Genomic DNA, 13,865 nt, shown 5'->3' on the forward strand with positions numbered 1-13,865 from the left:
AAAACAGTTTAGCTGAAAAAGTAAATCCAAAGTTATTTCAGTTCAGTTCCCAATTATGCTTTTTCTTAAACCAAGGTTTGAATTAGGAAGAATGAAATGTGAATGTTCCTTTAGCAAATAAGGTACAACTTAGAGTGACATGTGGTGATTGTTTAAAACAGTCTTAAAAACCGGAGCAATCACTCAATACTAGCATTTCTTTTTAGATAGTTAAATTCTTGGTACCTATATTTAGACTGTTAGTAGATGTCAACAGTATCTAAAACTTGTATTTAGCCTTGTACTTTAAAAATTTAACTATAAGAAATAAAAATCTGTTTTAAGTTGGCTGCATAATAGCTAGGGCCCCAGGTGTAAGTCTCTCAGACATCTTGCATCGAATATGTCAGAAGAAAAAATGTAACCTTTGAAAATAAAGCTTTCTGCAAGTCTCTACTTCTGGATCTGAATGGAATATGCCAAGAAAAAAGGGTTCCTTATTATAGACACCAAATACATAATGTGAACAAATACTTTCACAGGGACAGTTCTAAATGTAAATGAATTGTAGCATCAGGTGGCGGTGACTCCAGATTCTTACACAAAATCATAGTACTACCGGTGCTGGAGCTTAATGCACAAGGCTACAGCTGTACCCTGAGAAGACGGGGCCAGTGGAAGAGCAGTGTGTTTGCCAGTGTTAATGATAGTGCCTCAGGTTGGGTTCTTTAGAAGCAGAGCCTCACCCAAGGATTCATGTGCAAATGATTTAGTAAGGAAGTCATCCCAGGAGAAACCAATAAAAGAGAGACGAAAGCAAGAGAGTGAAGAGGTTTAGAGTAACCATGTGCGATTTTAGACAAATGCCCCTGGAGGGTGGCTTCTGCCTGATCCAAAAGGAATTTTGAGGTGTTAGTTATGCCTTAGTTTATCCAAACACATAATTGTACCACCAGGGAACACATGGTTTGATTAAATCAACTTGTCACCAAATGGCTGATTGGTCTCCAGGAGGGTTGATAACATACTGAACACTTAGACTCCATTCTTGACAAAGTCAGATGTGCAGCCTCAATGAGAAGAAGTCCGTGCTGTTGGGCCCATGAGTAATCCCCAAGTCTAACACCATGGCTACATTTGTGGGCCTGAAGTGGGAAAGACTGTGGTTGGAGCAGTATTTTGTTTTTGTTTTTTGGGCGGAAAGTGTGTTGGTGAAGGAGGAAGGGGTGGAGACCAGAGGTTCAGTCTTGTATTGCTATGAAACATCCAAATGGAGATGTCACATAGATAGTTGAATATACAAATCTGAAGTTCAGAAGTTTCCATACTGAAGTTATACAAATTCAGATATTTTAGGTGGCAGGTAGTATACAAAGCTAAGGGACAGAAGAGTTCCTCCATGGATTGATGTGCATAGAGAAGAGGTTCAGGACTAAAACCTGCTGCATTCCAACGTTTAATAGTCAGAAGGATGAGGACCAGAAGTGAAAGAGACCAAGAAGGAGCAGCCAGTGGGGAAGGAGAAACCCAGGACAATAACATGTCATGCAATAGAAGTCAAATGCTATGGATGCCCCCAATAGGATGAGGGGTAAGAATCACTCATCGGATTTAGTAAGGTTTACATCATTAGTGACCTTACTTTTGACAGCGTGATGGGAACAGAACTCTAATTATGGTAGATTCAAAGGAGAATGAGAGGAAAGAACTTGGTGGTGGCAAGTAATGGACATCCCTTTGGAGAACTTTTTTTTTTTTTTTTTTGTAAAAAGAAGTAGAGAAATAGAGCAATATTGGAGAGAAAATTGAGATAAACAGAGTTAGAAATGATAACATTTTTATTCGGATGGGAATGACCCAACACCCAGGGGATTTTGATATTGCAACAAGGAGAAGGCAGAATCAGCAGAGCAACATCCCAAAGTATCAGATGTTTGTGTTAACAGTATAGGATTCAAACATAAGAATCAAGTACATATTATCCTAGTGTTCGTTCTTTCATTTTTGAAGAAAAACGAATAAGAGTAACAGACATAGTTATCTGGACCTTCTCATTCTAAAATTTTTGAAGAATATGTCTAGAAGATGCTATGTGTGATGGTGGTAGAAAGCGTAAAGAAACACAGCTGGGCCAGCCGCAGGTAATCACGCCTGTAATCCCAGCACTTTGAGAGGCTGAGGCTGAGGCAGGCAGATCACTTGAGATCAGAAATTTGAGACAAACCTGGCCAACATGGTGAAATCCAGTCTCTACCAAAAATACAAAAGTTAGCCAGGCATGGTGGTGTGCACCTGTAGTCCCAGCTACTTGGGAGACTAAGGCAGGAGAACCACTTGAACGAGGTAGGCGGAGGCTGCAGTGAACCAAGATTATGCCACTGCACTCCAGCCTGGGTGACAGAGTGAGAGACTGTCTCAAAAAAAAAAAAAAAAAAAAAAAAAAATCAAACGAACAAACAAAAAAAAGAAACACAGCTGAAGCATGCTGAATCATGGGTAACAGGATTATGATTCATTACAGCATAAGATTTACCCTAGATTGGTGGAGAACTGGTATACTCTTGAGGAAAACTTCCATGTCATATTATTGGAAAACAGAGGACCAGCATATCTCAGTTATTCAAAAAAAAGTGTTAAATGCATAAGATATTGTAAGATATCATGATGTGTTCTTAATGCTGGCTAAAAAGAGAAAATGAATCGAGGCTTATATAATGGCTGACTTCATATAAATTTTTCTTTTACCACAAGATGTGTTAGTTCCTCAAATATACCTATAATATTGAAGGGGGAAAATACTATAAATCCATTAGGAATTAAAATAAAATCTTGACTGCAATGAATATTTGTAGATGATACCAACACATTTTCTAATAGTAAATATAATTAATTAATACCTTGGTACTTCTTTCCAGTGGAAGTTTTAAAATACGTCCACAAATTTTTAAATGTCTTCCTTCACAACTTACCTCCCTACCGTGTTTTGAGAGTGGGAAAAAGTGACAACTGTGATTAGGACATGAATGACATTGTGGCTTCTCTCTCAGATGCTGTGTAATTAGGGCACTCACACAGCCCTCAGGAGATATTTACTTGGTGAAGGATTTTGGAGGCCTCTTGCAAATAACAGCAAGGAAACGTAGTACTTTGCCAACAGCTTTGTGAATGATCCTCTAGCTGATTCTCCAGCCTCAATCAAGTCTTCCTATGACTCCAGCTCTAGCCTACATCTTGACACATGAGAGACTCTGAGTCAGAACCACCCAGCTAAGCCACCACCACATACTTTACCCTTAGAAGTTGTGACAAAATAAATGTTTGTTATTTTAAGTTGAAAGTTTTGGGGAGATTTCTTATCTGGCAATAGATAACTAACGTAGCCTTTTTCTCTGAATTTTAGAAATTTTATTTATTTATTTTAAGCTGGATATTGTTGCATCATCTTTCTGCTCCAGAAAAGCCAAGAGTTCGTCTCTGCCTTTAAATCACAGGCTAATTTAGCTGAGCATAAAATCCTTGGGTTAGATTTCCTTTTCTTTACAATTTTATACATTCTGATTCTCAATTTTCTAGCACTGAATGTTTTACTCATTCCTTTACCGCAGTGTTTGCATTCACTTATTGAATGTTTTAATTTGGTTGTTAAGTCTTTTTAAAATAAAGTTTGTCCTTGAGAAAAGTTTTAGATTTATAGAAAAATTGCGAAGATTATTCAGAGACTTACCATATGCCCTGCATTCAGTTTCCCCTGTTGTTTATATCTTACATATATTGAGTTGGAGGGTCAAAGATTACAAAATGAGTGATACTGACTAGACATTAAATTTGAGATTATTGTATGTAGGTAGCTTTGGAGGCTCTCAACATGGAAGAAATTGCCTGGGGAGTGAGTATAAGAGGAAAGAAGCTAGGGCAATGCCTTTTAAAAAATCCCAATACTTACACTGGAGAGAAAAAGGCAACACCGTAAAAATACAGGGAGAATGGTCAGAAATATTGGAGAAAACAAGGAAGCACCATGTTAAATAAGCCAATGTAAGAGTTTCTAATGAAAGAAAGCAGTCAAAGTTATCAAATGCTTCACAAAGATAGAGCAAAATGAATATCCCTTCAATAAGTGACCTGGAGATCCCACTTTAAGTAGGAAAACAGAAAACTCACCAACAATGAACATATTCAGTTTTTCAAAAGAAGAATAACATTCTATGGAAATAAAGATAGTGAAATATATTCTAAAGATTTCTAATTATAATTTTCAATAAAATGTAAGATAAAGTTTTATTCATAAAAAGTTTATATGCATTTCTGAATTTCCAAGTTCTGCATTTCCAATTGTTGTATACAAGTTTTAACCTATATGTTTTGGAGACATTTCAAGATGCATCACTCTCCTAGTCATAGTTGATTAGACAAAGGGTGAATGCTTGATATTATATGGCCCTGTCAGAGTTCTCCCCCAAACCCAAATTAGGATTAGAGTGACAGAGCAAGAGTCAATTAATTTCTCCATAAAATTGCAATAGTAATAAATAAACTTGAAGACCATTTTGCCCCCAGTGAGGTTTGTAATCACCAGAAAGCCATCTGCTTACCAAAAACAGGCAGCTCGTTTTCATCTCTCATTCATTAATTCTCTCCTTATGTCTTATTTGCCATTATACTATCCAGCGTATTCTTACCTTTTTAGCCACAGAATTTCTAGTTTTTTCAAAGAGATTATGTCACTTTTCATAATTTCTAGTTCTTAGCTGATATTTGGATATTATGCTTTTAATTCTAGGAGCATAGTAAGTCATCATTATTTTACAGTCTTTTCCTAGTAGTTCCATTGACTAGAGTGCTTGTGGATCTATCTCATTTTTTAGATTTTTAGACTGTTTGGATCTATCTCATTTTTTATCATGTTGACTGTTTTTGTCATGTTGACTGTTTTATTATGTTGTCTTTTTTGCTCATATTTAGCTGTGCGCTGGATGTTTTATTTTAAAAGTCACTTGTAGAAATAATTTGAAGTTAAAGTTTATTTCCTTCAGAGGAAATTTTCTTTTTTTTTTTTTTTTTTCAGTATTTTGGGGCATGTGCAAAACAAGTGATCTTAAGTTAATTTCAAGATGTAAGGTTCTCTGTGTCCCCAGATGACTTTGAGCTTGACTGCAGTGCTTGCAAAGGGTGCATTACTTTCCGTTCATTTTTACTCTGAGTGTGTGACCCTTAGGAGTTGTTTACCATAGACATCTTCCCTTGCCAAGGCTTGGACTCCACTCTTGTTGCTCTAGATCAAAGAATTTGTCAGAGGTGCTCCTTAGGTTCTCAATGTTCCTTCTAGATCTGTGCACATCTCCTGCACAGAAATAGCCCTGAAGACTAGGCTTACCTGGATTTCTCCTGTTTGTTCATTTCATCTTTCTTTCTCTTCCTTCCCTTCTTCCTTCCTTCCTTCCTTTCTTTCTCTCTCTCTCTCTTTCTTTCTTTCCTTCTTTCTTTCATTTCTTTTTCCTTCCTCCCTTCCTTCCTTTCTTCCTTCCTCCTTTCTTTTCTTTCTCTTTCCTTTTTTCTCCTTCCTTCCTTCCTTCCTTCCTTCCTTCCTTCCTTCCTTCCTTCCTTCTTTCCTTCCTTTTCCTTTATTTCTCAGTCTCGCTTTGTCACCCAGGCTGGAGTGCAGTGGTGTGGTGAACATAGCGCACTGCAGCCTTGTCCTCCTGGGCTCAGATTATCCTCCTGCCTCAACCCCTCATGTAGCTGGGACCACAGGTGCCTGCCACCCTGCCCAGCTCATTTTTCAGTTTTTTGTAGAGATGAAGTGTCACTATATTGCCTAGGCTTGTCTCAAACTCCTGGGCTTAAGTGATCCTCACTTTGGCCTCCCAAAGTGCTAGGATTATAGGCATGAACTACCATTACCAGGCCCAGTCACTTACCTGGATTTCTGTATTTTCCTAGATCTTGACGTAGTTATTCTTCACCATCATTTTGAAATTTTTAATTGTTTTTAGTGGCTGTCCTATTTTGTGGAGCCCAAAGCTGACACAACTTGTGGGTCCCTCTTTAAGAAACAGAATACAAAATTAGATACGAGGCCTTGGAAGGAAGTGTGCAAGTGAAGAGCCCTGTAATCTAAGCTTAAGTAGGTTCACAGTAAATCCTCCTCTATTGGCTTTACTTCGTGGTTAGGTCCAAATTACCTCCTACTCTGTCATTACCAAAAGTGGAAGGCATCATGATGTATCTTTAAAAACACACACCCTTTTCATTGTGGTGTAGTATTTGCATCATGAAGAACAGCAAAGATAACAGAGCAGAACAACTCTCCCTTTTCACATGCATCTTCTCTTTGAGTGGAACAGCAGGCAGAATTACCCACACTATTTCTCTATTTATATCTCACTCTCCCTCCTTTTCTCTCTTATAAGTAAGCATAGTTGAATATGGAGATGTTCAGTTTGCTATGATGGAACTCATTATTATCTGTAATTTGTTGTGGGTTTCTTTAACATGAGTTACTTCTAGGTGTATGCCAGATGAATTTTTAGCAATGTTTATTATTAATTACCATTATTATTGCATTGTTACTAATGTTATAATCTGCATGGTTTATATTCTTTGGAATTGAGATTGTGTTGAGGCCAAATGGTTACCTTTTAAAGTTTTGTGTGTTTTAAAAGAATGCATATTTTACATTGATAGTAAGAAACTATAAATCAGTTAAATTAAGGACAATAACATGAAAGGAGAAAGCTTTAACCCATTGGTTAATGTCCAATATATTAAAGGTACTGAATAATTGAAACAGACACCTGTTCCACAAGAGTTAATAGAATATCAGCTGAATGTCAGTTCTGGAACACTGTCTTACAGATAAATCAAGAAAGAGGGAGTGAAATGTGAAAGAATGAGCAAAGATTCCCAAAGACTTAGCATTATCTAAAAGAATTAGTTAGCTTACTATATTGGGCTAAATGTTAGGAAGTGTTTGAATACTTTCTTACCACTTCCTAGTGGGTGAGGACTTACAACGAAGACCAGATAGATCTTTGTAGGTCTGAGTTGTTTGCAAATTTGTGACTTCACACCACCCCCCTCCACATACACACACACACACACACACACACACACATATACACACACACATATAGACTTTAGACTTTTGGGGAAAGGAATGAGAAATCAGAGGGGAACTCACTAGTTCACAGAAATATTGAACTCTTATGAGCTGAGGTGAGTGAGCTCTGTTTAGTTTTTTGATTTAGTGGGACATCCTGGGCATGTCCAACTAGATGTTGTTCTCTAGGCAGATTTACTATACTGCACTTGTACTATATTTTGTAAACAGACAGGAGTGGCATATGATACCATGGAAGAGAAGAAGATTGTCCAGATGGAAATTTTGTAGCAAACAGTAGAATGACCAATCTATATTTAACTTATGGACATAAAAAGAGTAGATAACAAATGATATGCGAAAAGCTGCTCAGAGACTTATGAAACAAAACAGGAAAGTAAAATATCATGGAGAAGTCGAAAAAATATAAGTTCTTAATATCATCAAATTCTAAAGAATCAGGCAGGCCTGTGTTCAGAATCTGGCTCTACCAGGGGTTGTATAACTATGAGTTATTTATTTAAATTCTCCAAGCTTTAATTTCTCTATCTGTAAAAAATAATAGTTGTACTTATAGATTTAAAATAAGGATCAATGAGATAATCCACGTAAAATATTTAGCACGTGGTTGGCATAAATTCTCGGTAAACATTAGGCATTATTATTATTATTGGTTTTTGGATCAGAGTTGGTCTGTGGCAGGAAGAGAGAAATCTCCCTTTGATTCAAGGACTGAAAGAAAGAGTAGAGCCTGAAGAAATTTGGGGGTGAAAGGTAGAACATACAAAGGAAGTTATCTGAGGTATCGTTTATCTCATTGCAGTGATCAAGATTGAATGTGATCATATGAGTTGATACTGCACTCAAAAAAAGAAAGAAAGAAAGAACTCAAAGTTCATATGCCTGACTATATGGGAATGGGAATAAAGTAAATGGATGTTAGGTTTGTCCCTAAATAGGGTGGAGAGAGCTCTTAAAGTGGATAGTCAAGGGGATACAGCACATTTACTGTGACTGATTATGGAATTGAGACTGACACAGAGCAAAATAAAAACTGAAAGGTCTAATATGTTAGATGCAATGAGAGGAAAAGAAGCTTAAATGGAAGAGGGGAAATGGAATGTAATGGAAGAGAGAAAGCAACTCATAGGTATAGGAGAAAGATTTGAGAGGAGAATTTTTGTTCATAAAAAAGGTGCAGAAATATTCCAGGTGATTACTAGGTTTGAAATTTATAGAAATGGAAATGGAGATGTTTAAAGACATTGAATCCAGAATGTTGGAAGGTATATAAAGTAGAAGTCAGAATCACCAAGTATAACATAAAGGATGTCTGAAAATGAATCCTTTGAACCAACTAATTAAATCTTCGAGAAAGAAACAAAATAACCTGGAAGGCTGTGAGTTATTGCAATGAAGATGGGGAGATCATAATGCAAAACCGATTTTACAGACACTACAGATATATTGTAGTGGACCATTAACCTTAAGACAGTAGCTGTTTACTATTCTGCAAATATTCTTATCCAAACACTATTCTGTGCTCTGAAATATTTAAGTTCAGAAATTATCTTTGGAAATGAGACCCTGGGCTGCAACAATGTTACCTATATGATTATTAAACCATAGGTAAAAATCAAGCCATAAAATAGAGAGCCTCATACCCTCACTAAAATTAGATTGGTACTGTGTTTTTAAATGTTATTTTTTTTTCAAATGAATTTACTCTAACAGTACCTCTTTGTTTTGGTTTTAAGGCTTAAATTAGGTGCCACTGGAACCATTACTGGCTTGGCAGATACTTGCTTCTATAGTGTGATTTGAGGGGTATTTTGAGAGAAGGTTCATTTGAACCTAATTGTCTCTACCACTGGCACTTTTATTATCTATTAAACTGCTGCTCAGATGAATTTATCAAGATAATTTCAATGAACCAGACATCAACCAGAACCTCTAAAGAAGAGAACGCAGTAAAAAGAATTTTGAGATGGAAGGAAAAACAAAATCAAGAGCAAAGAGTATTGCCAGAAGAGCTGAACATCATGAGCATCTCTACCAATGTGATGTAGGATCAGTGCATACCAACCTAAGGGAAGAGGAAAAAAAGGAAGAAATACTTTGTACCTATTTTCTTATTTAGGGTAGAGAAGGACGAGTTGTACACTAAATTCCCATCTTTATGTGTAATAAAAACGAAATGTTCAATAAGCAGTTAAGCCTCCTTGAGTTGATTTAAAATATTTTCCTTTTGTGAAGATTGAGCCTTATTTTAGAAAAAATAATCAACTGAATGGTCTTATTAAAGAGTGGTGATGGCCGGGTATGGTGGCTCTTGCCTGTAATCCCAGCACTTTGGGAGGCCAAGGTGAGTGGATCAACTGAGGTGAGGAGTTCAAGACCAGCCTGGCCAACATGGTGAAATCCCATCTCTGTTAAAAATACAAAAAATTAGCCGGGTGTGGTGGTGGGCGCCTGTAGTCCCAGCTGCTACTCGGGAGATTTATAAACATACTTATTTTGAATGAAAATATATAAATCAGACATGGCCAGTGGATTTAAAACAGTCTTAAAATTTAGCGCTCTCCCAGATTTCACAAATCCAACTCAACTGCCAATAGGTCACAAATTCAGATACCTGCAGGAATAGCATAAAAGAGAGAAGCATCCTGGTGAGGACTCCAGGCAAAGGGAGGACTCAGGAGGCAGGAGAATGGCGTGAACCCGGGAGGAGGAGCTTGCAGTGAGCTGAGATCGCGCCACTGCACTCCTGGGCCACAGAGCAAGACTCTGTCTCAAAAAAAAAAAAAAAAAAATTTACCCAGGCGTGGTGGTGCACGCCTGTAATCCCAGCTACTTGGGACACTGAGGCAGGGGAATCGCTTGAACCCAGGAGGCGGAGGTTGCAGTAACCCAGGTCGTACCATTGCACTCCAGCCTGGGCAAGGAGAGCGAAACTCTGTATCAAAAAAAAAAAAAAAAAGAGTGGTGTTATCTAACTGTAAGTGTACTTGCTTACCCTCATGGACAATGCTTGCTAAGGACTCAAGCAGGAGAGAAATGCTGCTTTAGGTAAATTGCAGCTAAAAGTATTAATTATTGTAGGTGAGAGTTGTGGAGTAAATAGTTTCTCTATTACAGATAGACGGAACAATTGTGTTCTTGTGACTGGACTAGAAGATCACAAAGTTTTTGCCAAAAGGTTCATATGAACTCAAGTAATCAATCTTGTTTTGTGCGGGGGCCACATGGAGGAGAGACTGAGGCGGTTCTCAGGAGTGTCCCAGAACTCTTTTTTTTATTTTTTATTTTTTTTAATTTTTTTACCGCTTTTCCTGCACTCTTACCAAATTAGAGAGGCAGAGTATTAGGTACAAATCATGAAAGTTAGGAGGAGAACTATGAGGACTGTGATCTCTGGTGAAACCACAGATACGTTCTAGAAAATTAAAGTATTTGAAAGTTGAAGCAAGGAGAAAAAGAAAAGAACCCAGGGTTCTCTCTTCAAAGTTATTACTGAAAAGGATATTTTAAGCAGTTAATGGTATACCTAGTGTACATAAGGGTGTGTTTGTGTGTGCACGTGTGTATTTTTATGTAAGCTATAAAGAAATAATCTGTAAATATTAGTATGATGTTTTATTTGACTTTTCTATTAGAGATTCTTTGTTGATGTTTTTTGTTAAAAAGATAGCATGAGAATATCTGGTATAAGCAGAACTGTCAAAAAGTACACATAGAAGCAGCCTGGCTACCTAGGGCAGCCTACTCTTTGTGTGGGTTACCTTTTATTCTGAATTACTTGAACAACAGATTTATAAACATAATTATATCAAATAAAAATATATACATCAGACATGGTCAGTGGATTTAAAACAGTCTCAAAATATAGCAATCCCCCAGATTTCACAAATCCAACTCAAATCACAACAGGTCACAAATTCAGATACCTGCAGGAATAGCATAAAAGAGAGAAGTGTCCTGGTGAGGACTCCTGGCAAAGGGAGGACTCAGGACTCACTTAGAGGGAGATTCTCTACCTGGCTCCAGGGCGTTGTTGCCTAGTGGGAATGTCAGCTCTGATTTTCCAAGAAAAAAAGAAAATGCTGGGTTGTTTTTTTAAATGTAAAATCTTATAATTTTAAATACAGCTATCTAGTTTTAATTTAAAAACATGTATAGACCAAATGAATTTTACATCAGAGATAGTCGACTACCAATGTCACCTGATTGATTTTTAGTTGAATCTCTCTATATATTTATTCACATTTTTTGAACTGGTTAAAGTCCAAATGAGCTGGTCAAAAGAGAGTTCAGATTTCTAACATAAATGGCAAATGGGCTAAAGTTTACCTCTTTATGAAACATTGCAAGAGTTTATAAATAGTCCTTTAGGATTTTGTTGTGCCCACAGAGTAAAATAGTGAATGAATTATGAACCTGGAAATTATAAATTCATAATATAAGTCAGTTAACTCAGTCTCAAAAGCATTGATTTATTTAATCTAGAATAGATGATTTTGATTCTTATAGAACTGAATTCACTGACTAAGCTACTCTTGCCCTGCCAAGATACAGGATAAGAGGTCTGAGGCAACCATGGCCTACGGCAGTTTGGATTTGGTTTATAAATATTTTAAAGTTGTCAGAAATACCTCAGAGTTGTACAGGGCCAGAGATTAAGAGATTCAATCCAAGAAAGGGAAGGAAAAATTCCACTAATGATATCAAAAACTGGACAAAGGATGACATTAATGATACCCCTTACATTTTCCTCTGGCAGTTCATTTGAGGTGTGTGTGCAGGGCGGGGCAGGAAAGGTGGTGTATTTTCTTTGAAAATAAAAATAGAGCTTTCTGAAGGAAGCCTTAGCTTTGTTGCAGCCTGAAGCATGGTCAGTGTCTCTTAAATAAGCAGTAACTAGTCTTGGTAAAACTTGTGTTTGAATTTTAATTTGAAGGTTGGAAAATTTTGATATTTAAAATATTGACTTTTTCAAAAAAGGATAATTTTTATAGAGATAGAAAATCTTAATAAATACCAAGTGTTTGCTGATTAACCCAAACCTTGTTTCTCAGAAGCTTTTAGTTTAGGATTCTTTAATTAGAAACTTTAAGAAATTACCAGTCTACCTTCTATATAATATGTTCTTAAATCAATAGAAGAAAAAGAATTGCATGATGATAAAGGAAAGTGTACTACTAGTTATACATTCATTTTATTCTGTATTTTGTATGAACAGATATGTATAAATATAATTAATTAATTAAATGAAAGAAATCACCAATAACAAAAATGGTAATTCACAGCTTCTAAAATTTTAACAACTTAATTCTTAATTTTAGATACTCTGATCACAGTTTCAAGTTAATTCTGAAAGTTAGTAAAAGATAATTTTAAGGAGTCATTAATTAGATTAAGTAAATACAATGTATTTTATAGAAAATGTATGTGTATGCACATAAATATACATCTGTGAAGATTACTGTCATGGAAAGCTAAAGAACAACTTTACAAGAAAGGAAATTATTTGCAACCATGAAAGCTGTAATTAGGCAAGCATAAGATGCCACAAAGAAGTCCCTCTAAATTTCTTCTGGGAAAACAATGTCCAGGAATTGGATTCAGACTTTATAGCATTTATGGTAAGTGTAGCCAGCTTTGTGTAGATGCTTAAATTACTTTAAATATCATTTCCTGAAAGAGCTTGAAAATTCATTATGTTATCTGAGGGAGACCAAAGTCACTGTGGAATGAGGATGTGAGAATTATTAGGAAACTATTGGAAAATGATAAATACTCTTCAGTCAGTGGTAACTGCCATGGAGAATATTGCCTTATTCTTATTTTTGAAGTTTTGAATGTATGTGACAGAAAACAAAAAGACGAACAAAAGCAAACAAAAAACCTGTAAGATACAATCCAGCATTTTTAGCCATCTCTGATTCTTATTCAAGAAATAAAAGTGAAGATCCTTCTTAACAATGTGGAGCATTTTATGCCAGACTTCCGTCGTATCCTTTAAATATTATGAATTATGCCAATGTCTGTAAACGGTTCTCATATCCATACGTGAGGATTCACATTTTTTTGTGATTAGGACACTACATATTAGCATGCATTTCAGAGAACATTATTGTAAGTGGGTTCTAAAAGTGAAAATCCTTGGAATTTAAAGCCGCATGTGGCAAAATCTTCTTGGCCAAAATATTCACAGTATCTCATCTAATATAAAATAATCCCCATATCAAATGAAGCAGATATCTATCAATATTGAGATAGCAACGTGCTCGACATGTTGGAGGTCTTCCATTGACACTACTTAGTAAGGTTTTACCAATGAAGAATCAGTACATAAAACACTTAAACTGTATCACACATGGGTCTGTGTTTGGTTATTACTCCACCGACTCATATTTTTATCATAATTGTTTCTTTCTTCACTATTCTATGCTTAGGAGATCTGCTAATATGAATGGCTAAAGGATAAATAAAGCTGACAAACAAAAGTGAAGATATCTTTTGGCATTAAGATAATTATAGATCATTACATGGTAGGAATAGCTGATAGTTCTAAAGTAATATGATTAAATAAAACAATTTAAAACTGTAATTCACCTCAGCTTTTTAAATATTTTACTATTTCTCCTTTGTTGCTTCAAAGCTATGAATTTCAAGATTTATTTGTCACTATTCTCTATATTTTCTGCTGTACACAGTATTTGTGGGCTATGGCAACCAATCCCCTTGGGCTTTCTTTTGCTTTAATTTGCATAAACACAGGCATCAT

This window comes from Papio anubis, chromosome 5 (genome assembly GCF_008728515.1).
Source record: "Papio anubis isolate 15944 chromosome 5, Panubis1.0, whole genome shotgun sequence".
NCBI lineage: Eukaryota > Metazoa > Chordata > Mammalia > Primates > Cercopithecidae > Papio > Papio anubis.